Source organism: Oxyura jamaicensis, chromosome 1 (genome assembly GCF_011077185.1).
Source record: "Oxyura jamaicensis isolate SHBP4307 breed ruddy duck chromosome 1, BPBGC_Ojam_1.0, whole genome shotgun sequence".
NCBI lineage: Eukaryota > Metazoa > Chordata > Aves > Anseriformes > Anatidae > Oxyura > Oxyura jamaicensis.
In genome coordinates, this window is record NC_048893.1 from 93790630 (window position 1) to 93815894 (window position 25265).

Below are 25265 nucleotides of genomic sequence, written 5' to 3' on the forward strand. Positions count from 1 at the left end.
TACAGAAAGACATGGTGAGAATTACCTTGTAATTAGTTAAGGATAAAGTGATGTTATTTCTTAAGACAGTTAACTGATGTATAGACTGAGGATTTCTCTGCTGTGTAGCATAAGGTAGGAAGCGTGCAGTCTGGAAGACAGCTTCCAAAATGCTGCATGACTAAAGGCCATGTGGTTTACAAGAGTCGTTCAGTATTTAATTCCATGCCTTTCAGTTCCTGAAGTGGGAAGAAACAGTTAAGATATTCTAAAGTACTGCCAATATTTTCCATAGGCTGTGAAATCACACAACTGTTTATATTTAGATATGGAACAAGAGCCCACCTCAAAACTATTTGCCCAGTTTAAAGAGAGGAAAAAGCAGGAAATGTTTAGAAAGCAATGTTTTCAACTTGAACAGCACATGCATTTTGAGTCATTCCCCTCCCTGCCCCCCCCCCCCCAAAAATGTATTTTACTAGACCATTTAAAAAAAGATAAAATTTATATTAGAAAGCAGATTCATTGTAGTCACTCTATGAATTCTATGACACAGAATCCAAAACTTGACAATACAAAGACTAATTGTCTGATTTTATGGTATTGTAAGAAAATCACTGGTCTTGGCAAGTTTTAAATAAATATAAATTAATTTAAATAAAAAGCTACAGGAAATACTTGTTTCTAATAATCAAGTGACTTCAACAAGTGGTTACTCTCTTTCTATTTAAGATCATTTCACCCAAAAAGTGTGAAACATAGGCATGTCACCACATGCACTTGAGAGTTTAAGTTTTCATGCACTACATCATAAAGAAACACTGGATTGAACATGTACTTCCTTCATACAAGTCACATGGCAGACATGCCTGCAGGTATTTTAAAGGCTGCTGCAGAAGTGTTAACTGCTCATATTTGTCTTCTGCTTTTATCACCGAATATTTTTTAATGCAGCATACTTGTCAATAGCTTTAGGACCAAAAAAAAAAAAAGCAATTCTGCATATATTAATTTAGAATTAAATACAAAATAAGAGATTTGTTAGTATTAAACACACACATTATTTTTTAAGTAGTATTAAACATTATAGAGCAAAAAAAAAGGCAGAGCAACCATGCTCTATTTCACACCTCTTCTGGCTGTAAAGCTAACACCTGAGAGGCACAGAAAACAAACTCTCCATCATGAAAAGCTCACTATTTTACCAATGCTGCATTGGACCTGTTATGGAATCCTCCTGGAGAGCTATGTGAATAAATCTCAACTCACCTAAATATACTTGCAGATATGGGAAGACACGCCTTTCTGGGGCTGAGAAAATGTATCAAGTTTTCACGACTGATTAGGACTCAGAAGATTTGTGATGTTTCTGTGATTTTGAATGAGGCTTAGCACAATTTCCAGAAATGATAAATTGATGTATTAAAAGTTTTCTGTAAATCCAAACTTTTATAAATAATCATTAATTATTATCTGTAAAAACAGTTTTTAGTGTATGACTGGATGCCTGTCTACAGACAGAAAAACCTAAGGACCCATCCAGGAAGAATAACTATAAAGAATGTTTTGTAATGTAGATTAACATTGAAATATACATTGACATTCATTGCACAAAGTGAATTATAAATGTGAAAATGGGAAGAATATTTTATTTGTGCAATGCTATACAGAAATATGCATGGATGAAGCCTGGAACACTAAGACTGGACAACTTCATCTACTTTTGTCCTTATTTCATGTAAAAAGCTATTACACACAGTGTATAATCAAGGTTTCTTGACATATGGTGATTTAAAAACTTGTAATTTTTCTTAGGATACTGTGTATCACTATCATACAAAAGAAGGTACTTATCCACTAGTGAAAAGACTACACTGGATTGGATCCCTTCTGTTTTCTCTAACCTTCCAAAACTCAAGTCTAAATTATTGGTTCTTCCAGCTATGAATTCCGTGAGACTGATAATGTCAACACATACAGTTTGAAGAATACATTTTAGAAAACTACCATCATCAACTTGCCAGGACAGTTTGTATTATCTTAAAAAGAACAGTTGTTAATCAAGGTGGTGTCTATAGCAACAGTCAAGGTTTCATTTATTCATTCTTTCTTTTGAAGTTCCCTCCTCCAGTCCCCCTGGAGCAACAGCTGTCTTTTACGTTTCAAGATTTTGATTTACATAGAGAAACAGATTAAAATCTGACATTTACACAAGTTAATAAGCACGCACTTCAGTGCATTCAGCCCTCACACCGCAGAGGCTGCCCCCACCAGGAGCTGCTGCTGCAGTTAAGTGAAGCCTGGCTCTTGTAGGTGAATCTCAGGAAAAGAAGAGGGAAAAACAAAACAAAAGAGAGGAATGATTTAACACGCTGCTAACATTTTTAGGTTGCAGATTCCTGCTTATCTGAAGGCAAAATACAAACAAGACCTTTTAAGACAAACTTGGTATTTTTCAGCACATGGCTTTAAGTGCAGAAAACCAAGCATATTCTGCTGACGCTAATGTAATTTAATGTTAGATGGTTTGTATAGATCTTAATATTCAGCCTAAGAGGAAAATAAGTGACACTAAGGAATCAAAACATTTTATTCCTTCTGAGTTTAATAGGACATTGGCATTTGGATTCTTCAGAAGCCTCAGTCTTAACGTTCATGTCTAGCATGTTTCAGAAATGCATTTCAGCCTTGAACTTGCTTTGGAATAGGGGTACAATACTAAGTAAGTACAATAATACAAACCTATGAATGTATTTCTAGGCATCCTGTGTAGAACTTATTGAGTCACAGACAGAACAAGAGTCTGAGGAAAACAGATTGGCACAATCTAACCTGAAAGGATTTTACAGCACAGCGGCAGACTGGGAGGATAAGGGGAGATGGTGTGGATATAATTCATCTGGATTTTAACAGGGTCTTTATCACAGTACCACACTGAAATCTCAGAGAAACTGCAAAAGAAACAGCATACTGCAAGAAGAAGGGATAAACGGTGATGGAAAGCGATACCACTTATTACTGAAGGTGTCACAAAGGAAGACAGAAAGGTATATGAAACTACATGCTGCTTAGGCCAGCAGTGTTCAATATGCACATACAGAGCCTGTGGGAAATTATCATCTCAGTAGCACTTTCAAAGCAGCAGCAGAGATGACTATACTAAAAGTTGCACTTGAATTAATTTCCCAATATTCTGTTTTCACTCAGAATTTTATGAAATTTTTGTCAGTTCAGGATGGAAAAAAAAATACTGTATCAGTTCAAAGCAGTGAGAAGCTCTTAAGGATTACAAGTGTACATTACTTTCCTTAACAATATGACAATTAGTAAATTTCTATATTAAAAAAATACCATCTTTAACTGGTAGCATCTTGCAGTATTGGAGACAATTTTGTTAATTGTTTATGATAAGCAAATGAGATGAATACAGTATGAATACTAGCCCAGTATAAATATTAGCACAAAAAGCAGCGTATTAAATAAACCACCACAGAATAACAACTTCCTGCTGACATATATAGACCACTTTGATTTTGTAGTCATATTAGTTCTGCAACTAACAGTCTTACCCCCCAAACTGCACTTCAGGAGAACTGTATGGTGCAGACATGCATACACAGCGAAATTAACTGCATACTTACCATCATCATCCATTGAACTGAAGATAAAAGAAATTGAGGGGCTATATATTGCTAGTAGAACTAAAAAGCCATCTTTAATGTGCAACAAAAAATAAACCTGCCAAAGCACATGCTACAGCGAAATGGTACATATCAGACAAAATCTGAGTACACATAGAGATTCACCATAGTAATGGCAATAATCTATGTCTAGTGTGGAAAATGATTAAAAAAATAAAAAAAATAAAAAAAAATCAAATACTAAGTGCTGCCCCCAGAGCAATAATAATATTACATTTAGGGAAAAAAAATATATTACATTGTACTGTGATCATCAACACCACAGGGCTACCACTACAGGTAAGCCTGTAAATACAGTACCCAGTAAGTGTCCAAACATAAGGTTGTTAAATGCACGGCTGTTTTAAAAGCACTTCATTTTAAAAACATTTTTCAATTGAGGAAACAGCATTGCAAACATTTGTTATCTACTGCTAGCCAGGAAAATTAGATGAATTTGGTTGAAGGTAGTATGCAAGTTTAAATCGTAGGGAACCTCATTAGTTTCCTGTATTCAGTTTTCCATTCCCCCAAAGTGTTCCTCATTGCAAGTGAACTTCACCTATTTTTGTTAAACGTAGGTACATACCATCACCAAAAAAATAAAAATGATCTTAAGGACAACTCTCTGATCATTTTATTTGCATATTGCTGTCCCTGCCACTTATCCAAGTGTTTGGGTTTTTGTTTTTGTTTTGTTTGTTTTGTTTTTCCTTTTGGTCACGGTATAATACAGTGTTTGAGGAGTATGTATGCATTCTAGCTTTGCTCAGCATATGACATAACAATGCTTCGGTAAACATGATGTAGGAAATGTTATCACCTTATACCTAAGAAGCACTCTATGATGCCTGCCTACTTTGAAGAAAGCTTCATTTTAATGTCTTAGTGGTTTAACCTGCTCATAAGCAATAAAAGAAAAGCAAAAGTGAGTTAAAGATGGCAACAAACTTATTAAGCTCTGAAAAACAGTGGAAGAAAATTTTATAGCTATTAGGAACATTATTTTGCCAATAGGTTTAGTAATTCACAATTCCTGCAAAGTTACATTCTAGACTTCTCTTAATGGTGAAGATGAAAGAGAAACCAGCAGATAATGAGAAGTGTATTAAGCAGATATACCCTTCATGCAGAGCATTGGGTTCCTGATGCTTTTTTTAAGCACAGCAAGAATAGGTTAAAAATCAGCAAATATATTTTCAGAAAGATGTTTACGTTGGATTACTTCCCCCTTTCACTGTGTTTTGTTGTTGTTTTGTTTGTTTGTTTTTTAAGTGCTACATTGCATATAGCAAATTTAAAATACTTGATATAGTTCAGTTGTAAATTTACATTTCACATTTAGGGGATGGCAGAGTCTGAACTTCAGTTTACAACAGACTTATTGTACGAAAGTGAAGAGCTACATGATCTTGAAATACAGGACTGATGTCAGCACGCTGCCTGATGTGGCACCAGCCACAAAGAATTTTCTGTGTGTGAAATACCTTAAAGAATGTTATTAAAAAACAGTGAACCACAATAGACACAATGAAACACAACAACAAAAACACTAAAAAATATGAGATTTCAAATGTAAGAGTTTGTTGTTGTTTGTTTGTTTTAAAAAGGATGCAATCTAAATGTAAATAAATAAATAAATAAATAAATACCCTGCCAGTTCTGAAAGGTTTGCTGGCCACAGAGATCCATGTCACAGGTCCACAATTTAACAGTCAAAGAAATGCTATGATCATTTAATCTCATGAACTGATTCCTTGTCCCCCAAGTAAATTTAAAATATAAATATTAGATTATATTTATGGATGAGTTTTTGTTGTTTTCTTAAACATTCCACTTGAGATCTTATTCTTATAGCTTCATATAAATACTCTCAATGGTTAGTTAACTTCAGTTATAGAATACTTCATTTTAATTTCAAGGTTTAATAATGTAAACTCAGCCATTAGCCACTGAACTTTCTTGTAATTCTTTCTGAAATTCTGAATATACTGATACTCATTTTGATCTAAACTAGGTGAGCAACAGGTCTACATTTCCTGATACAGAACTACTTGCAGCAATTAACTGTAATTCATCAGCCATCCTCCTATGTCACTGATAGGGAATATTGAGTTCTTACCATTCAGAAGTCAATCAAGTGAATACACAGAAATCTCCCTGAATTCTCCCACTGAATATCCCTGAATTCTCCCTGAATATCCCACTGAATTCTCAAAGCATCAACACCAAGTTTCTCCCATTCCACAATGAACAATGTATTTTCCCCTTTGTACATTACCATCTCATTACCATTCCATCCTTCAGATTAACATTTTTTTCCAGATTGTTGCTTCTTTTAACCACATTCAAAAAGTGAAACATTTTTGGTCTTCACATCACAGGAAAGAAGGTAAAAGACTTAGCCATTCAAGAGTAATCACAAGAGCTTAACAATGTTCTGAACTCCAACTCAATTCTCAATGTAGTAAGTGTAAATTCTATTACTTGTTTTTAATTTTTTGAACCCCTTACTTCAGTGTAATCTCTTAGAAAAGATCACTAGTGAGATTTATTTGTAAATAATGACTTAGCAACACTATGGCAGGAAAAAATAAAAGGCAGCATAAAAAATATTTAAAAGAAAAAAAAATCAATTTAAGGACATCTTTCCTGCCCACCCAGTTGACTTCTTATGGAAAATACGTGATTATTTCAGAGAAGTTACACAAGAAATGAATTTCAACACACTTTCATTCTTTCATTCTGACTAACCCTGTCAAATCTGTAAGCAATTATACAATATGCCCAGAACTGAAAAGTCTACAAATTAGGCATCTTTTCAGCACACACAGCAGTTTTCTTTATGAACCAGGAAGAGTCTTATAACTACTTTTGTGCTCTCCAGCATATGATTAATGGAATAATGAAATAGGGACATTCAAATAATATTGATATATTTATATGAACTCTTGTTGACTTTCCCCAAAATCTCAGCACATAGCACACAGAAGAAAGAAATGCTCTTATTTTTTGCTGTAGCTTCAGAAGCTCCTTACCCTGCAGAAATACATTTTCAAAGCTTCCAGGGGAATTTTGCACACCTCTCTCTCTCTTTTTAATGTGTAATTCTTTGTGCAGTTTTCAAACTTGCCTCCTAATACTGAGGTCATTTGCTTCCTAATAACAGGAGCACAGAAAAAGTGGATACATTAATAGCATTTAGGAGAGCCACTCTGTTGTTAGATTCAACTCCCATAATAAAAGTATTAGAGAAACCCCGAGAAATATTCAGCATAATTCATTTCCTATTCTGAATTTTTCTTTCTAGGCTATTGACCTAAACTAAATAAGATCAAATTTCAGACCTGATTTTTAAAACATTTATGTGAATTTGGGTTTGTTTTTAAATGCATTTTCCTCAGATCCAAGGTATAACAGACAGAACGTGTCTCTAACTCTGCATTGTTATTCAGGAAGGCAGACTGCAATTTTATCCAAAGTTAAAGGAATTCTGCAACAGCAAGGAAATATCTACCCAAGTGGTTATGTGGTGCAGGAGTACAACCATCCAAAAGCTTCTATACATCACTAAGCAGTAGATAACGCACTTCAGTGAAGACACACGTCTCTCACTAATGGTGATCGGATCACATGTGCCGTAAAGAAATCACATAAGATCTTCATTCTACAGATGAGAATGTGGACATGTCAAATTATTTCTTTTTCATCCAAAACTATCTAACAAATAAGTCACAATACACAGTCCAGTCTTTAAATACACACTTCTTTCATTAAGAAAACCATCTTTCATAGAGAATGTGAGTTCAGTAAGGCATCAGTCCCTTTGTGCTCCTTAGTCCTAGCTACCAAGGTATATAAGACTGCAACAGATGCCATAGTAACATATCTTCAAGATATCCCCTTAACTTAGAACAAGATATTCTTCAGTGAAGTGAAGAATACCTCCTTGGAGTTATTACCAGCAAGAGCCACAAGTCCTGCTATAGCCCACAGGACTTCCCAGCACAAGGCAGTTTAGCAGTATGTATCTCCATAGTCACATCTCACCTCCTCTTCAGCCACCACTAAACCACAGCACACAACCAATGTTAACTCTTCTCGGGTTATTTTTCCTCTCCTCTCAAGACCTCCAGATTACGTGGAGAAATTTCAATGGCCCTGACTGTCAAAATGGAGCTCAGGGTGAAGACCATTCCAGGAATCATTCTACTGGCATATTCTTTCATTTTATCCTTACCAAATTTTGCCTTAAGTACCTTCAGTGACCACAGTTCAGGCAGTACAGCAAAGATAAGGTCACAGAGGAACAAACTGGAATCAGTCTTTACTTTGGAAGAAGAAATAAACAGAATGAAAAGCTTATAATATACATCATATAAGCCAAATAGTTGTTAGATCTTGGACTCCAAGTATACACTGCACCACTTCACTACCATGATTGCCACATCTTGCAACTTCACTGAACATTATATGTTAACGTTCACTATTAAAGCTTCTCCACGGGGAGCCAAGTAATAATAAAACTCAATATGGTGTCTTCCTTCATTTTTATTTTTTTTTTTCTTATGGGCTCAAATAGTAAGACAATTACATACCAAAAAAATCCATATACACAATTGTAGCCGCAGATTCTGATTTTTCAATCTCATGACATTTAAGATCAGTGTCTAGGACTAGCAGTGCTGGAATAAACGCAAAATAAGTTTGAAATAGATGCGTAAAATGATTCACTCTTGCTTTGGATTGAGATAAAGGGAAGTGATATTCGAAATAAAAAAAAAAAAAAAAAACTGGCAGAAACAGTGTTAAAGCTATGCTCCAAGCTGCCAGATGTTCCTGCAATTTACTAACAAGGATGGGTGGATTACCTGGTGATCCATGTAGCAATGTTAATGAGCTCATTGCTAGCAGATACATGAGTCTAGGGAGGTGCCAGGGACATAAAACTGCAGAGAAGGGAGTGAGCAGTGTACAGGGGCTGTGCGGAAGCGATGCTGTTTGCATTCTAGAATTTAGCAATATTTTGCCTGGTATTTAAATTGACTGAAACAAGTCATATTTTAATCAGTATTGATGTGCCTACAGCAAGCCTCGCTTTATCTTGAATCGATCCCTGCTCACAGCAGCATTATCATTTACATCAAACTATACACAGATGAAGCCTGTTGATGGACTCAGTTCCACTCACAGGCAACAGAAGGTTTTTTGCACCATTTCAGTAGTCAATAAAATTCTTATGATTCAAGCTTTGTCTTATATACGCACAGATTTAATTTATAAAGGCTTGATTTACAAATAAAACACAGTAAATGAAGGCTGAAATACCTTCAGAATGTTATGTATACAAAATCTCACCAGCTATTTTCCATTCTTTATCCTTCATACGTTCATACCAATGCAAATACATGTTTTCAAAAGAAAACCAAGTTTTCTTCCTCTATTTTCCTATAAAACAGGTAAAGAGTACACTACTACCACCACTTTGATAACATTTTTCATCCAAGCTTCTCAAAGGATTTTATAAAATAGCAGACTACTAGTGCTTCCTCACAAATGGAGAAATTTAGCTTTCATGGCAATTGGAATAAAGCAGGGAGTGACAAACAACACCTCAGCCTCCTAAGCATCCTCTTGCTTGTCCTAACTGGTCTCCCATAAAACAAATTGTAGTGAAATCATGACAGAGGCAGCAAACCCTCAACAAACCAAAATTCAAACTAATAATATGAATTGGGGAGGTGGTCAAGGAGGATAGATAAATGCTGTTTACTCATTTGAACTACTAAAATTTGTTACAGATTATTTGGAAAACCTCTTAGAAACTTAACATAAGGTTTTACCATCTTCTGTTTCCTGCCAAAAAGTGTTCTGTTAAGGCTTGCTAAGTTCTTTGAGAACATTCAGTTGATTCACACTGTGATTTTCAAAAGGTTCAGAGAATAAAATTGACATCTGAGCAGTACCAATGTTTGGTACCTGACTCCCATCATCTTTATTACAAGTCAGGCCCTTAACCAATATTATGGCACTGTGAACAGACATGCAGGCAGAGGGGAAGAAAATGAAAGTCCCCAAAACCACAACATTAGACTGTAACAGCTAAGCCTGAGAAACTACATTGTGCAAACCTTTAGCACACAGTATTTGCTAAGGGTTTCCTTTTCCTCATGGATTCACTCTGAAGTATTATAGAGGAAAATCCAACTGATACACTTTCACAAGAAACAGATATTGGTCAGATTAATCTCTTGCCTGGCATTCATCCCTAGATATAGCCAAAATACCTCAAAAGTCTAAATCAATGCCACATCACTACAGCTCTGTGTTCCAGCTTTACTATTAAGCCATAGGTTGACAGCCTGTTAGAACTTACACAAAGTGTTTGTGGAGAGAGCTGCCTACAGCAGGGGCAGCCAAGTCAGAGCCAGTGATGAGCTTAGCCAGGATTTTGAGCATGCCTGTGATGAGTGCCACTGCTATGAAAATGGAACTGCACAGATTTCTCTCATTCCTATCTGTCATAGGAAAATGGGATCAAGAGAGGGTGATGGAAGCATCAGCTGTTCAAAGCTACTGCAGACCAAGGAGCTGCTGGTATATCAGTAGTCAAACAGTTCTTTCTTATAAGAGGGAGAAATTTCCCTCCTACCAAGCATCAGGTATACTTTCCCACTATAAGCTGTTACTTGGTGCAGCACACTACATAACTCCTACAACATGAGCATTTTACTAAATTCTCAGAAAGAGCTAATGGAAATAAACTCATCTTTAACACAACCCTTCCAGTTTCAGCTAAATTTTGTAACCTACATGCCACTTCCAGTAAATAATTTCAAAAGAGAAATCTCGGATGGATTAGTGTAAGCTTATTGATTGCCAAGGTAATAATTCTGACACACGGAAACCTGAGACCTCTTGACCGGAATGGGAATAGAAAATACCTCTCACAGAAGCAGGCTTTTATGAGAAGATAATTTAGAGGCTTCAGGGCAATAAAGACAAGTTTGAGAGCAGTTACAATCCATTTTTAGGTTATATTACCTCTAAGTCCTTTTTTCCTTTTTACTGAAATAACCTGCTTCTCCGTCTCCCTCTAGTGCAAATTCCCTTCTTTCCTTGTCTTTCTTCATAGAAAGAAGAGAATGCCAATTATGAATTATTGATGTGAACAATTCCCACTAGTTGATTTTTTTTTTTTCCCCAGCAAAACTCAGGAGAAAGGTTGGACAGGAGCAGAAAGCCTACTCAGCACAAGGAAGCATGTGCATAATCATCTGTAGCAGCTCTGTACTTCCCACCACCTTTCAGAAATCACTGAGACAATGGCATGTGTAATCTGGAGTAGACAAATCCCACCAACAACAAGATACTTATCCTGACTATTTCTTGTAGGCATTTGGGTGATCTTATACTAACCTAAATCGTTTGGGACCCAGTTATTTTATGAATGAAATCACATATCAGTATGTGACTTGTAAGAGTAGTAAGAATATCTGTGATATTATTTCTTTAGAGATCTACATTAGCAAAGGAACCTGCTCGTTGTACCCTTAGAAAGGGAAAGGCTTTTTATTCCATTCCCACGTATCCCCTCTCTCCCTTCCTCCCTCACCTTCAGTGAACCAGCCTGAATCTAAAATCCAAGGCTCAAATTCCTCAAGGCACTGCCCATTTGTAAAAGAAATACAATGCTATGTATGAGTTGAGATTATATCTGTATCTAAGAGGACCTATAAGAGGCCAGGGTACTCAAGGGCTTAGGAGGGCCCACTGTAGATGAGGTGGTAACACTTAGCAGATATGTGCCTGCTAAATAACCACCCACATTTAGAGATGATTGGTTAGTAATGGGTTAGTAATCTGCACCAGAAGACCCTAATTCCATCTTTTTCCCACAAAACTTCTGAACAAGATTTTGTGGAGCCAAGAATATAGAAATATGCTTACTATTATCTCTGTCCTAGAACTCTGGCACAAGAGGAGTGTAGAAAAGGATATACTTAATATTTGAAGGCATGGAATCAAATGTATTTTCTAAACACTTAGGAATGTATTTTTTTTTTTTGTTTTGGATATACACCAGGAAGACCACATTTAAGAGGTTCATCAGAAGTTCTTTGAACACAAATGCATTCCTTCAGCCTCTCAGCTTTCTGCTCACTTCACTGAAGAACATCTTGTTCTAAGCTAATATCGCCAAACTTGAGCTGTCAAAGCAGGCATCAAGAATCTGAATCTAGCTTCACATCTGCCCTTAACAGGAAAGACAGAGATACCGCTGACACTGAAAAAAAGGCAAATGGTACAAATACACCGGCCAAATTCCACAGACTTAGTGCTGAAAGTGTTCATGCTTTAGCTTTTATAATTTCATCACAATTTATCTTTCCTTCTCTCTACTGCAAGCATGTCAGCCTGCACCCAATGTTTTGGCTTCCATTCTTGAAGACTAGTGAATACGAAGTCTCATTTATTATCTTTTTCTCCCTTTCTCCCATATCTTGCATTGACATTTTTGTCACATTTAGTCTCCTTATCTTCCTGTACAAGCGCTGTTTCATCTTTAAATTCTACTCACATAAATTATGGCTAGAAACCTATATCTGTAATCTGGATTATCTGATAATTATTTCATCTTTACATATTCTGCTCTTGACGATTATTACTCCTTCTCCTTAAAAGTTCTCATCTCAAGAATCTTCATATTTCCCCTCTACCCCCTTTCTTTCTTCTTACTATCTCTTTTTCTCTTTTGCCGTGTTATTTTCTGTTCTAATACTCTGCCTGTGTCTGGTACTTAAGTTTCAGAGCTGTTTCAGGATAAATCTTACTTTATATTTGTGAAGTGCCATGTAACTTTACAGCCATATCTGTTATTTTTAGTGCTAAAAACAATGATTAGGATGTTCCATTTTACAAGGCTATAAACTGGTTTCCACTTAAAATGGAAATGAGTGAAATTTTCAACATATATCAATAGAACTTGTTTGTAAAGTTTCATGCTCTAGTAACTTTCATCTTTATTAAGGCTGAAGAAGTCAGTCCCATGTGTCACATTTAGAGAAACATTGGCAGAAATGGCCCTGAAGACATAATAACCCACTAGCCCAAATAATTCACACTTTAAATGTAAATGCCTATCTTTCAAACCTCTGAAGCTTCATCTCCCAAAGCCACCTGAACAGATTTATCATCTGTATTCAAACACAGAGATAAATACTTTCCATAACTCATATTTAAAGGGAGAGGGAGAAAAGTAAGGGAGAGGAAGTATAGCAAAACTGACAAACTGATTAAGCCTCTATGGATAATCTACTGGTGGACTAACTGAATAGCTAAAGTAGTTGAGTAACTGTTGGTAAGCTTTAAAAAAAGAGCACATGAAGAGGGTTAAGACTGCTGCTTTAGTTTTACTTATATAGCAACTTTTACTAACAAAGTGAATTTCTCATTAAAACAGTTCACTTCATACTTTGCAACAATGTCGTAACAATTGAAGCTCAGGTGAAGATATTTTCTAAATTCTCCATATTCTGTACTTAAAAGAGTATTCTAATTTAGTGTGAAATTCTACATGTTAGAAATGCAAAATAGTACTGCACAAGCAGTATTTAAGCATATTCCCAAAACTGTCATGCTTTGACAGTCAAATGTTTTCCAAAAACAAAGCTTAAAGTGCTTTTATAGTTTGCAAACTATGAAAGAACAGTTTTAGATAAACTGAAAGAGATAGTGCTTACTACGTAAGAATCCATTTTTTTTCTTTGAAGTACAGTACAATGGGTGAAACAGACTGCATAGCTTACAAATATGGTCTCAATTAAAAAGTTGACCCCTCCCTCAAATTCAAACTAGAATTGCAGTGATATTTAAAGAAAAGCAAATCAAGAGAAGTGTTGGTCTACCACATTTTCATTTCATATTGTCACAAGTGTGATTTAATCATAATTCTCATGAGCTGTTCTGTTAGCATTCAAGAAGAAAGCAATTTATTTTTGGATCAAAATCTGCTTTTAAGTAACTGAAGATGTGAAATTGCAATATATTTTGCATAAAGACAAAAAGTGACCTCACATAGCTGAAAATCTGACAATGTGTACAAGAAGCAAAACATGCCTTCCTGATGAAAAGTGGTTAAAAGGGTAGTCTCCTGCTGGATCAGATGAAGTCTAGAATTGCTTCTCATACAATCGTGTTATTATAGAACGATTTTTAAAGCCTCTTCAAGGAAGAATCATTTCACCTACAGCTACAGTGCAAACATCCAGTTTATTCTAGCCTTCTTCATAAAGCTGGAATAGCTTGGACTGTTCAAAGACTTCAGTTTTGAATGAAGAACGTCTAAATCATATTAACATCAAAGTCTATGGGCTTCTAATGGTAATGCAGCGAAATGCCTCCGTGTGTAAGTACACCTGTTGCTTCCAACATGAAAAACACATGTCAAATACTGAGTAATTAAGTTATGAAAGACAGGATGTCATTGCACTTTTGAATGTTCAAAATTTAGACCGTTTTGACTTTTTTGGTCTACAATTGCATGAGTTATTTTCTGTGAGACTGCCTGAATTCACAAGCTCCTCCACACTCAGAAACAGCACTAAGCCAAGTGCTGATGTCCTCTATCCCACACACTAGGGCCTGCATTCACATAAAAAACAGATCATCATCTAACTATTCTTACCTAGTGCATATGCCTTCTCACCTGCGTCATGAGTTCCCTGTCTTGCATCCCCTTCATTCAGGGAAGCGGATCAAAATTTTGAAAAAACAAGTAACATAATCACATTAGGAGAACTTGAAAACATGGGCAGGTTGAAGAGCTTGAACAGTTTTGAATACTGAAAAAAAAACAGCTCGAAGAAATGGGCAAAAATATATTTTAATATATAAATATTATATATATAGTTTTTAAATGAAAACTTACATTCTGAAGTTCTCTTACATACCTGTTATTAAGGTTAACAAAAAATTAATGAAATTTTCAATAAAAGATGAACTAGTACAAAGACATTAGGAGTTTGATTTAGAATGTGAAACTTCCTAGTATCACAGCTGCACAATTTTCTTACTTAATTTACATAACAAATGAATTCCACTCAGATTAAAAAATTTCAGGCTCTCTGTTCTTACTGTATTTAATCATGAAGAATTACCTAGCATACTGACATTTTGCAGAAAATGAGATTTTGTTCTTACAGTGTGCTATTTCCTTTCACATTATTGAAGAAGAGACAAAAACCAAAGTAACTATATGTGCTCGCACTGAATCATGGTATGGAAATCTGGGCCTAAGACACAGGAAAATAAAAAAGAAAACTAGCTATATACTTCTGTTAGCATGACATCTACAATTGTATCTAACCGAAAAATATGAAGATTGATGCTATTACCAGAGTTAAAATCTCAGTACACAAGGTGCACAAATATACCAATATATGATTATCTCCACTGATGCCTGGAGTACCAACCATCTTTTCCAAAGAATGCTCAAGTATGGAAAGTAGTCAAATTCAAAGCACTACTCAACTGCAGCTTTAGACCATCCAGACTGCCTTCAGAGACTTTCATTCAGTGAAACTATACTTGCAAGCAGAATGTATCACAAATAAACGAAACTGTCACCAAAATACCTGTGAGGAAGTTAGAGTAGGGCAAAGGAGACAGTTACAGTTTTCTTGCTTGTTTGCAGTATTGGGGTAAAGTTTCGTTACCTCTAGTCACTTCACATATTTCACAAAAAAAAGCACAGTTGAGGAAAAAATGATAAAATAGTCACCAAGTTGTCATGCATCTATAAAAAAATGATTCAGTAGACTTTTTGCCATGCTTTCCATCTTATCCCTTTAATGTGGTATTTAGATTACAATGCACAAAAATGGGGGGGTGGGGGAGAGCTGAAACTCTCACACTGAATTAAAGAAGAAAAAATATTATCAAGTGCCAAGTTCTGGCATTACATAACATTAATAGAAAGATTTTAAGACTAATATTAGCAAGGCAGAGGACAGGCAGCCCCCAAAGAAGAAAAAAAGAAGTTGTTCCCAGAACTGCAAAGAAAACAGGTAAAGATATTCAATCAAGCTGCTTCCCCAAAATAAATAAATAAAAAAAAACAGGCTGAAAAGGGATCTGTAAAATACCAAGTCCTCTCAGATGCAGTTCAGCAGGTCATTTTGTCCATTTTGTCTTTGAGGATGTGGTTTTGTCCCCATATACAATGGGGATTTTTTAATTTGCTTAAAAAAAAAAAAAAAAAAAAAAAAAAGTGCTAGAAGGGACCATTTATACCAACATTTATACCAGACAATAGAATGCAGAACAGTTGAAGCCACAGAACAATTGAAAGAACAGGCTTCAAAAGGAGAAAAAAAAAAAAATATCAAAGAAAACAACGTTCCTCAGGCTATGGCGACTTTCTAGTATATAGTAGCAAGACGTAAATGAAATAGCAGCTTTCTGAATTTAGAGCAGATATGACAGCAATGTTTCTAAAGCAAGTAGAACTAATAACTATGGAGCTAGCCTTTGTGCTAAAATGGATGAGAATGTGCTGCTTCAAACACTAGCGTGCAAGACTAGTTTATTCCTATGCTCTACTACAGGTTTGGTCATTTTTCTTGCTTTAATTCTTCCATTGTACTTGCCTGGGATGGAGCTGTCTTGCAAAGATAAACACACAGGTGGATAAAACAAACACATTAGAAAACAGATGGAGCGGCATGGCATGGATCTGATAGGTGTTTATTCCATGTTCCAACTGAATTACTCCTTTCTCATAATCAATATTAGGTACCTTCCAGGCATGGACATAATTTCATTGAACAAGAACAGATTGAGAGGTTTTTCTTTTACATACACGCACATTTTAAAAGCCCAACTAATCTGAAGTCACAAAAAGGCCGCATGGCATTTTTGGACAGAAAAGTAGTTCTGTGGCTTAATTTTGAGCTGGCAACAGCTTCCACAATCACTTGGACTGAGTGAGACATACCTTCCACCAGACTCAAAACTGCCTCAGGTGACATACAGCACGTAGCCACAGATTGGAAAACATGATGCACTACTGAGAGGAAATCTATTACTTTTGAAAAACTTGATGTAATACTCAAAGTCACCATAATGCTCTCCTCATATAGCCTGCAAAACCCAGACAATCATTTAACTAAACCCAAATAAGTATCTGGGAGTAAAGTTCTCAGCAGTCTGAAGCCCAAGCCCAGATCTTAGTGGGTGTACATAAGGTCATTTTTCTTGCAGGATCAGTCTCAGCAGAGATCCAAACCAACTTGCTGGTCTCCTCTCTTGGGATTACATCAAGTTACTCTACAGTTTTAAGAAGTTTAAATACACTACTCCTCGTTCAGGTCTCTCTGCTCTTTCTTACTGTCAACAATAGCCTGATCGTGAGCCTTGAAGAGGTTTCAGGAGCCACCTTTAGTTCATCCTAAGAGCAGAGATTGCCTTCCCAACATTGCCTGAAGTTGACAGATGCATTATACATCATGCTTGCAGTTTCAACAAGACAAAGCCACCATTTTCAGAAATAAAATTTATTAAAACACTTCCCCACAGCAGGGAATCAAACAAAAGAACTAAAGAAAGCTCTTAATGAGTTATATTGGGACACACATTTCCATAGACAGAAAAAGAAATAACCTCTACAGCCTTAAAAATTAAAAAGAAAACTGCCAGCATAAAATTCCACAGCAGGAAAACAATAAAAGAATACTTAGGCATAGAAGTAGGAAACTAGTCATTAACTGAAAAATAACTACTTAAAAAGCATTGCCATAAATACACAATAAGAAGTTTGTAGCATTTGTTCACATCTCTTTTAAAGACCTTGCTATTACAATGGATACTCCAACTGAATAGGCAAATTTGCAATGACATCTGTAAATACAGAAGGCTGTAATGATAAGCTCATGCTAGCATTTCTAACCAAATGCTCTTCTGAGAAGCAGAACTGGTATTTACAATTTGTAGATCTTCATTTGAAAAGGAAGTTCATTTGACATTGCCATACAGACATGGTGAGAAAACCGTACGTACTCTCTGCTGTATCAAGAGCAGTTCTTATGGCCAAATTAAGGCCGTTAAAAAGACAAGAAAACCAGGAAGGTGTCTAAGATGACCACCATGGTCTTTCTGTTAGGAGGGTCCCATACAGTCCATGCACTTTCACCTTGCATAGCGTGCGTGGCTGGACAACATGGTGTGGGCAGTCTCTCTCCCCTGATTCCCATCAGGCTTCCACCAGCTTCATAACATGAAGTTGTGACACAGCAGTACCAAACCAGAGCCATTGGCTAAGTGCCTTTTGAAACACAGTATGTGCCGCAGAGTTGCTTAGACCTGAGCAAGGGACTACAAAGAAAATGCTTGTCTGAGACAGCTCTCCACCTATCCCAATGAGTATCTGCTGGGCATGCTCTGGCAATACTGAGGGGAAGAGAAAGGACCTCAAAGACAGACAGAAACCTGCTACTAAGACTGTCTGCAAATGCAGACATCTCAAGTATCTTGAAAGTTTATTAAAATAATAAATAAAAAAATAAAAACATTTCCAACTCTATATGGATTACTATTCATTACTAGAATCAGATTGGACAGTGCAGCACAGGTCATTTGGACACCTTCAGCCAGTTCCTTTGTACATCACTGTAAGGAAGAAAAAGTCAGCAGTTGCATTTGTGTGCAAGAAGTTCAGGTGAAGTGCAAACAAGGTTGTGAAGTAAAAAGGTTGCTCTAGGTCACAGTTATATGTGACAGAAGAAAAGGTATCTGCTAATATTTAGAAAGAGTGAAAGTAAGTTTAAAAGTTTAAGTTGTCCGGAAACTCACTGCAATGCACAATCCAGGCTTGAGCCAATCTTGTTCTGTCAAAGCCAATTGCAGGAAACAGAAAACAAGAAACAGTTTTAGTAGCTAATCTTTTCCTTTCTCTTTAGATTAACTGTATTGCATTTCTCTGTAAAGATCCAGATTTCATGGCCTGATCCTTCATTTTGTAAGGCAACATCTGACAATCCGACTGAGATCCCATGGGTAGGTTGATGGCAGAATTATGCACATTGCATTCCTGCTGCAAGGGAGCGGACATAGAGAGCTCTGGCATACATATTTATGGCATTAACAACTAAAAAAGGAGTACATCAAGTTTAATGCTTTGCACTTCACATTCATACATCTCCAGTGGAAGACAGAGTTTGCAAATGTCTACCCAACAGATTTGTTACAACCCAAATGTAGGAAAAAAAAGTGTCAGAAAACCCAAACAATAGTGAAATAACCACATACAAAATGTTATGAAACACATAGAAGTTTATCAAGTCTGTCAAATACCAACCAAATCAGGTCTGCCTGTACTAAGGCTCTTCCTTTTCAATGAAATAATATCTATTATAGCAAAGCATACACACTTTAACTAACCAGAATCTCAGAAAAATATAAGCACCCAGTTTCCACTGAATATAAGTAACATCTTAACAGGTTTAGCAAGCAAGTCAGTGCATGCCATCAGCGCACTCCTTTCTGAGACACTGACTGAATAAAAATAATGTTAAGTTGAATAGCTCAAGCAAATCATAGCTTGTTGTTTGTTTTTTTTGTCTTTTTTTTTTTTTTTGGATTTTTTCTGTGCTTTCATTTTTTCAAAAATTAACATAGATTCAATAATTTTGTTGCTATGCCCATAGAAATATTGCCTCACATTTCTCTTGAATATATTCATCCAACCAAACTCATCACAAATATTTTCAACAACTTACATTGTTTTGATAAGAAGCCATTAAAAAAAAAATAATAAAAAAATAATAAAAAAAAAACTTTGAAAATATGGTTGTTTTATTTTTCCCTCCTACACTCAGTTCAGGAAAACAGTCACCACAGAATCACACCTGGTGGTATTCTAGAAGGCACACGCTGACTGATCGTACATTTCCACAATTTTGAAGTTACGTTGCACAGGAATTATATCTGAGAGAAGTGGGAATTACATCATGTAACTACTGAATTTATAATAATTTGTAGCATGAATATACGAGTAGGTGTCTTCCATCAAGTAATTAAGCTGCATTATCTGCTTATAAGTTCAGACTAATGACAGACCAAAATGATGGAAACCTCTCAAGGCCAACCTGAAATTATCATTAGATTCAGTGCTTCTTCCCACAAGCCATCCCCTTCCATTCAGTGAAACTCTGCTAATTTTAGCTTTTTGCTACATTATTGTACAAGTCATAATGAAGCAGACAAGTGCTTAAGGTCATTTTAAAGAAAAAAACTTTAAGCCATAGTTGAAAATTTAAAAAAAAAAAAAAAAAAACTTCATCTAACAGACTTCTATGATAAGACTGCTTAGTTTAAGAACTTTCCACATGTGATTCTCCTAGTTAGTTTTAAGTCAAGAACATGACATTTAAAATAGGAGGTATCAGTATATTCTCTAATTTATGTCAAGTCTTTAATGCGTTTTGCATGAAAATGCTAGTACAAAATTACTTGGCTCAGTGCCCAAGGTAATTACACTCCTTGTACTGCTGTCTTGACTTGCTGCCAAAACTGGCAAAGTAGGCATTTGCCTCATACAACGCTGTTAATGAAAACTGTCAAAGTCCTTTCAACACTCCTTATTTTGTTATACTTAAGTTGTCAACTCATTTGGGTGGCTTGCTAGACTTTTGTTCTCAACAATGTATTTCTTGGCTATACACCCATGCCTTAACAATAAGGCACTGAATTGTGTCTAGTTCCTTGAAAACAGCGGTGTGAATAAAAGATCTCCTTTTGGTTCTGAGGAGAAATAAATAAATAAAACTACCACCGAGACAAATCATGGAAAACAATTCCCAGCAGAGTTTTAACTTCAGCTTTGGAAGCTGAAGATGGATGAACTAGCTTGTGGCCTGAACTTTGTTCAGTGGAGGCCAGAAGACTCCAGCAAGAGAGTTTCAACAGGACTGCTATCAGGGCCTGTCTCTAACATGGCATAGCCCATTTTCCTCTACTGGGTCTTGTGCTCACTGCAGACTCAAGCATCCCTTTTCAACTTTATCAAAACTGGAAAGACACAAATGTCTAGAAAGTCAGCTAGGAAAAAAAAAAAAAAAAAAAAAGTCAAGCTCATGCCACACACTCGTACTTCAAAGGTAACCGGCATACAGGTGTGTATTCCTGTAGTTTGGATATACAAAGGGCGCACAGTGATGAAGCACCACTCCTTTCTGTGGCAATACAGAATCTCACTGGCCTAAAGGTCTTTTGTTAATCCTGCTTGTCAAACATGGCAGACAGAGCAGCTCTCTCCTTTCAGAGAAGAATTATCAGCACATCCACGTAGTCTGAAGAACTACCACATTTTTTCTCACCGGTGTGAGCTGCAACATGACGGCTAGCAAGGAATCCAAAAAAACAAGCATACAAGATGATGAGAGAGAGGGTCTGTCAAGACAAGGCATGATTCTTCACAAGATCTAAGTTTTGCTTGATTGTCTGTAAATTCTTCAGTTCTGCCTTAAGAGCTTCAGCTCTTCCACTCTTCTCTGTCCTGCTGCACAGCTGTGTGGCTGGAAACACTCCCTCTGGTAGGAGTGTTTCCTGGGAACTGCACCAAGTGAATGCTTCCATTGAATCAGAGCAGCTATCTACAGATTTCTCCATGGCAAGGAAGCATGCATGTGGCCTTAGCCTGATTGGAAACACCTCTGAACTGGATAAAAGAAATATCAGATAGGATTTGTAGCCTCTGCGTCCCTGGAGGAATGAGATACAGTACAATGCAGGTGCACTGTGAAGAAGTCATTGCTTCTCCTGACATCTGGATAAAAAGAAGACTGTTTACTAGAGCAACCAAGTGCACCATTCACACAAAGAACGTTTGTCAGACTGTCTCAAGGTGAAAAAACATCGCTGTGCTCATATTCAATCAAACTGGAGGCATGAAAGCCACAGGAGGATGGTGGCTAGGGGCTGAACATCTGTCTTGCACATAAACTTAGTGCCATGAGTACAGGAAAAAAAAAAAAAAAAAAAAAAAAAAAAAAAAAAAAGGAGAAAACAACCTACTGACTTGAAAACTATAACAGAAACAAAGAGTACTACAGTTATTTCCTCCCAATCCACCATGTCACTAGCACACATTATCATTCTCTTTTTCCATGTCTGCACAAAGAATCAAAAACAGCGATGTCATACCACTCTGCAGTACCCAGGCTTTCCTACAAGTTCATATCTCCTCATGTACACTAACAAAAAAGCAAGTAGGAATCTGGGAAATGATACATACAGGTCTCCCTTGAGTTTGCCAGTGTTACTTGTATATTCTCTGCCAGTCCTCTGGACTGGAGCTCTGCACAAAATACCAGACATGCCAATTATATTGACAAACAGTTGTGTTTTTCTTTGGTTTTGGTTGGTTGGTTGGTTTTTGGGGGGTGGGGGGGGGGGGGGGTAGGAAATCAAAATGTCAGAGCTACTTACTACATGAGAGAGGCTAGCAATGAGAGTTAAAAAATTGGGTTTTAGAAGAAATAATTTGAAAAGAACAGGAGAATTCCCAGGCATCTTCAGATCATTATTTGACTAGGTCCTGATTTATATTCCCCATAAAACACTGTATGAGTTTATGCTTAGGTCTCTGACACATTAAAATAAAAAACAAGCACACTGATGAATAAACACTCCTTCCTGCGGCCACACAGAATGTCACTGGCATGTGGATAGAAGATATTTTATATACTTTAACTATAGAAAGAGACAGAATGAACTGGGATAAGTTAGGAAATGTGCAAAAATAAATATTTTTGTTATTCCACTGATAAAAAAGTCAATACAAGTCAGCAATACACAACATTAAAACGTCTACAAAACTCTGGAAAGATGCTGTAAGCAGAACTAGATCTCATCAAGTTAATTGATACATATACTGTCAAGTGAAGTGTAAATTTTCCTCCAATCCTTGCAGAATTTGAAGGGCTGTGATTCTAAAAGAAAATTAATTCCTATCTCTTATCAAAACAAAATTAACATTGGAAGACATCTCATTTCTTCACAAGTGCCAAGGAAGAAAGCAAGACCATGTAACCAAGGGAATCATTTGCATGCTACAGTGCTGCAGGTGGTATCACCACCTCAACCTACTCACCACATTTCATCGCCCCACCTCCAGATCCATAATCTTGAAAGGCAAAAAGAAATAACATTCTTATTTCTGATTTTGCACTGTGAACAGCTCTCAAAATACAGATCAAGTTCCCATTATCTTTTTTGGGGTGCCTATTTTCACTCAGTGTTCTTGCCTGTTTCTGCTTCAGTCTTCAGATACACCCCAACAATGATGGGTGCAATTTGCCAGTCTAAAGATTCTGTTTGTATAGCCAGATCCTCGCAGAAGTCTTAGATCCCATGGACTGGAAAGAAAGTAAAAGGTATGTGAGGAAGTCTTCCCCAGAGCTAGAAGAGAGAAAGCATTTCAAAATGAAATATTTACTGCTTCTGTAATCCTTCAAAAGCTGAAAAAAAAAAAAAAAAAAAAAAAAGTAACAGAAATGGGAGCTGTAATGTGCTCTCTCTTCATTCCCTCCTGTATTCATCACCTTCAATTTTAAGCAACATAAAGATAGAACTGTAATCTAAATAACTAAGCAAACAGAAGCATTTGGATGATATCTCTGCAAAGAGCATTCAAAGACAAACTTCAACAGACAAGTATAATCTCCTCTCCTTCCTTTAAAGATTTTCTGTATGAAGAAAGATGCGAGTTCATCAAAGCTAATGCTTGACTGGGTTGAAAAGGTTACTTAAACAACTTGATAGTTTACTGATAGCAAGAGTTGCATGGTCTTTGCTAGGAATAAAGTAGAGGTACACTGTAAAGATTTTTGAGAAATCCAACCTCAAATGCTCAGCTTCAGATGTTTCCTAAAGCACATTACTTAACCTGTTAAAAAAAGCAACAAAACAACAACAACAACAAAATCTACACTCCCCAATACAGAAACCAACAAACATGATTTGTTCACATATTTAAGCCTCCTAACCAAAAGCTTCAAAAAATAAAAATAAAATAAAATAATAATAAAAAAGTTCCTTCATCATCCTTCATCATGTTATACTGGCCATGAACCTGAAAACTAAGAGAATACAGCTCTACTCTTGTAGCCAAGCCAGTTATCAACATTCAGTCCTCACACAGCTGCATCTTCTGATCAAACTTATTTGTAGTACACTGCTGTATGCTCTAAGCTTTATCGTGAACTTCCAAAAGGAAGAGGTCACATGTATCAAGACATCTCTTAGAATTTCTCTCCACCATTGCCACTATTAATCTCAAATACTGCAGTGAAATCTTATCTCCCCTTAGTACTTCTGCTCTAAACTCCCTATAGAGAATGATACACTCATTTTGCATTTAAAAAATATTAAATTTATAAACTAAACACTAAACTTTTGAGAACACTATTAAAAACATCCCCATAGTTACTGAATACTCACTGAACCACATAAAAATTGCTTTCAACTCTTCAGTTCCACTCTTGACTTCTTTTTCATGTATAGCTTCTAAAAATGCATCATTTTTAACACTCGCATGTAGACACCTTCAAAACCAACCTTAGAGTTCTTCCTTTAGCTTGCTGAAAGTCAAGCTTTGTTTCAACACAGAGATCAAGTCCAACTAAGAAGCCAAAAACTTGAGATAGCAGTTACCTGGGGTTGTTTGTTGGCAGTATGATTCAATGTGTCACCAATCTCAGTTAATTATGTTGTTAGAGCAGTTAACCTGATTACCACATTTCTATTTAAAGCTGAAATAGGGCCAGGGAGAGGTTTTGGTTAGAAGTTAAGAGAAATTTCTTCTCAGAAAGAGTAGTCAGGTATTAGAAGGGGGTACCCAGGGAAGAAGTGAGTCACTGTAGCTAAGTTTCACCATCTAGTTATTGCTTCTATTAATTACTGTCTATTTGTGTTGTTCTTCTTCTTCTGAAAGGTATTTGAGTTCTCTTCTTATCACGTGGTTTGTTATCATAACATCGAGGGTAGGTATGTCAAGTAATAAAACAGGCTTTTTTTAGTTGAGACCTGTGTTAGTCCCTCTAGGTATTGTAAGCAAAGCTAAAAAAAAAATGTAGGTGAAAGCTCACTTCTATAGAATTAATTTATTTATCACATGGCAAAAAATTGTTAGTTGGGAAACTAAAAATCATTAGTTGAGAAAGAAGGAAAAAACATTTTATCAGTCTGGGGCTTTATGCCTCAATTCAGTGAGCACCTCTGTGTTTGTTTAATGTTATGGTCACTAATTATTCTATCAATGTATTGGTGTACTTTTTCGTAGTAAAGTTGAGTATATGTAGGAGAAATTCTTGTGGGCTCAGCACTCTGTCATAAACATCAGCAGTTCCTATTTCTATTTTTCTTCAGCTATTAATTAGTATTAATCTTTACAGGAGACTCCTGGGTTTAAGTCAATTTTGTTGTGTATCAAAAGCTCTTATCAAAGAAAGTTATGCAGTGCTCTTCCACAGTACAACTCCGTTATTTTTTCACTTTACATTTAACTAAAAAACTCTTGTCCCCAGCTTGAGATACCGTAAATAACAT

General features: G+C 36.2%; 1 long non-coding RNA gene across 2 annotated transcripts in view; it reads right to left on the reverse strand.

Annotated features, from left to right (window-relative positions):
* Positions 1 to 22843, reverse strand: part of LOC118157781 — a 60146-nt gene extending 37303 nt beyond the window's left edge. For both annotated transcript variants that reach the window (XR_004746727.1, XR_004746726.1), the window contains exon 1: positions 22810 to 22843. This is a non-coding gene — a long non-coding RNA (uncharacterized LOC118157781). The remainder of the gene's footprint in view (positions 1 to 22809) is intronic.
* Between the last annotated feature and the right edge of the window lie 2422 nt (positions 22844 to 25265).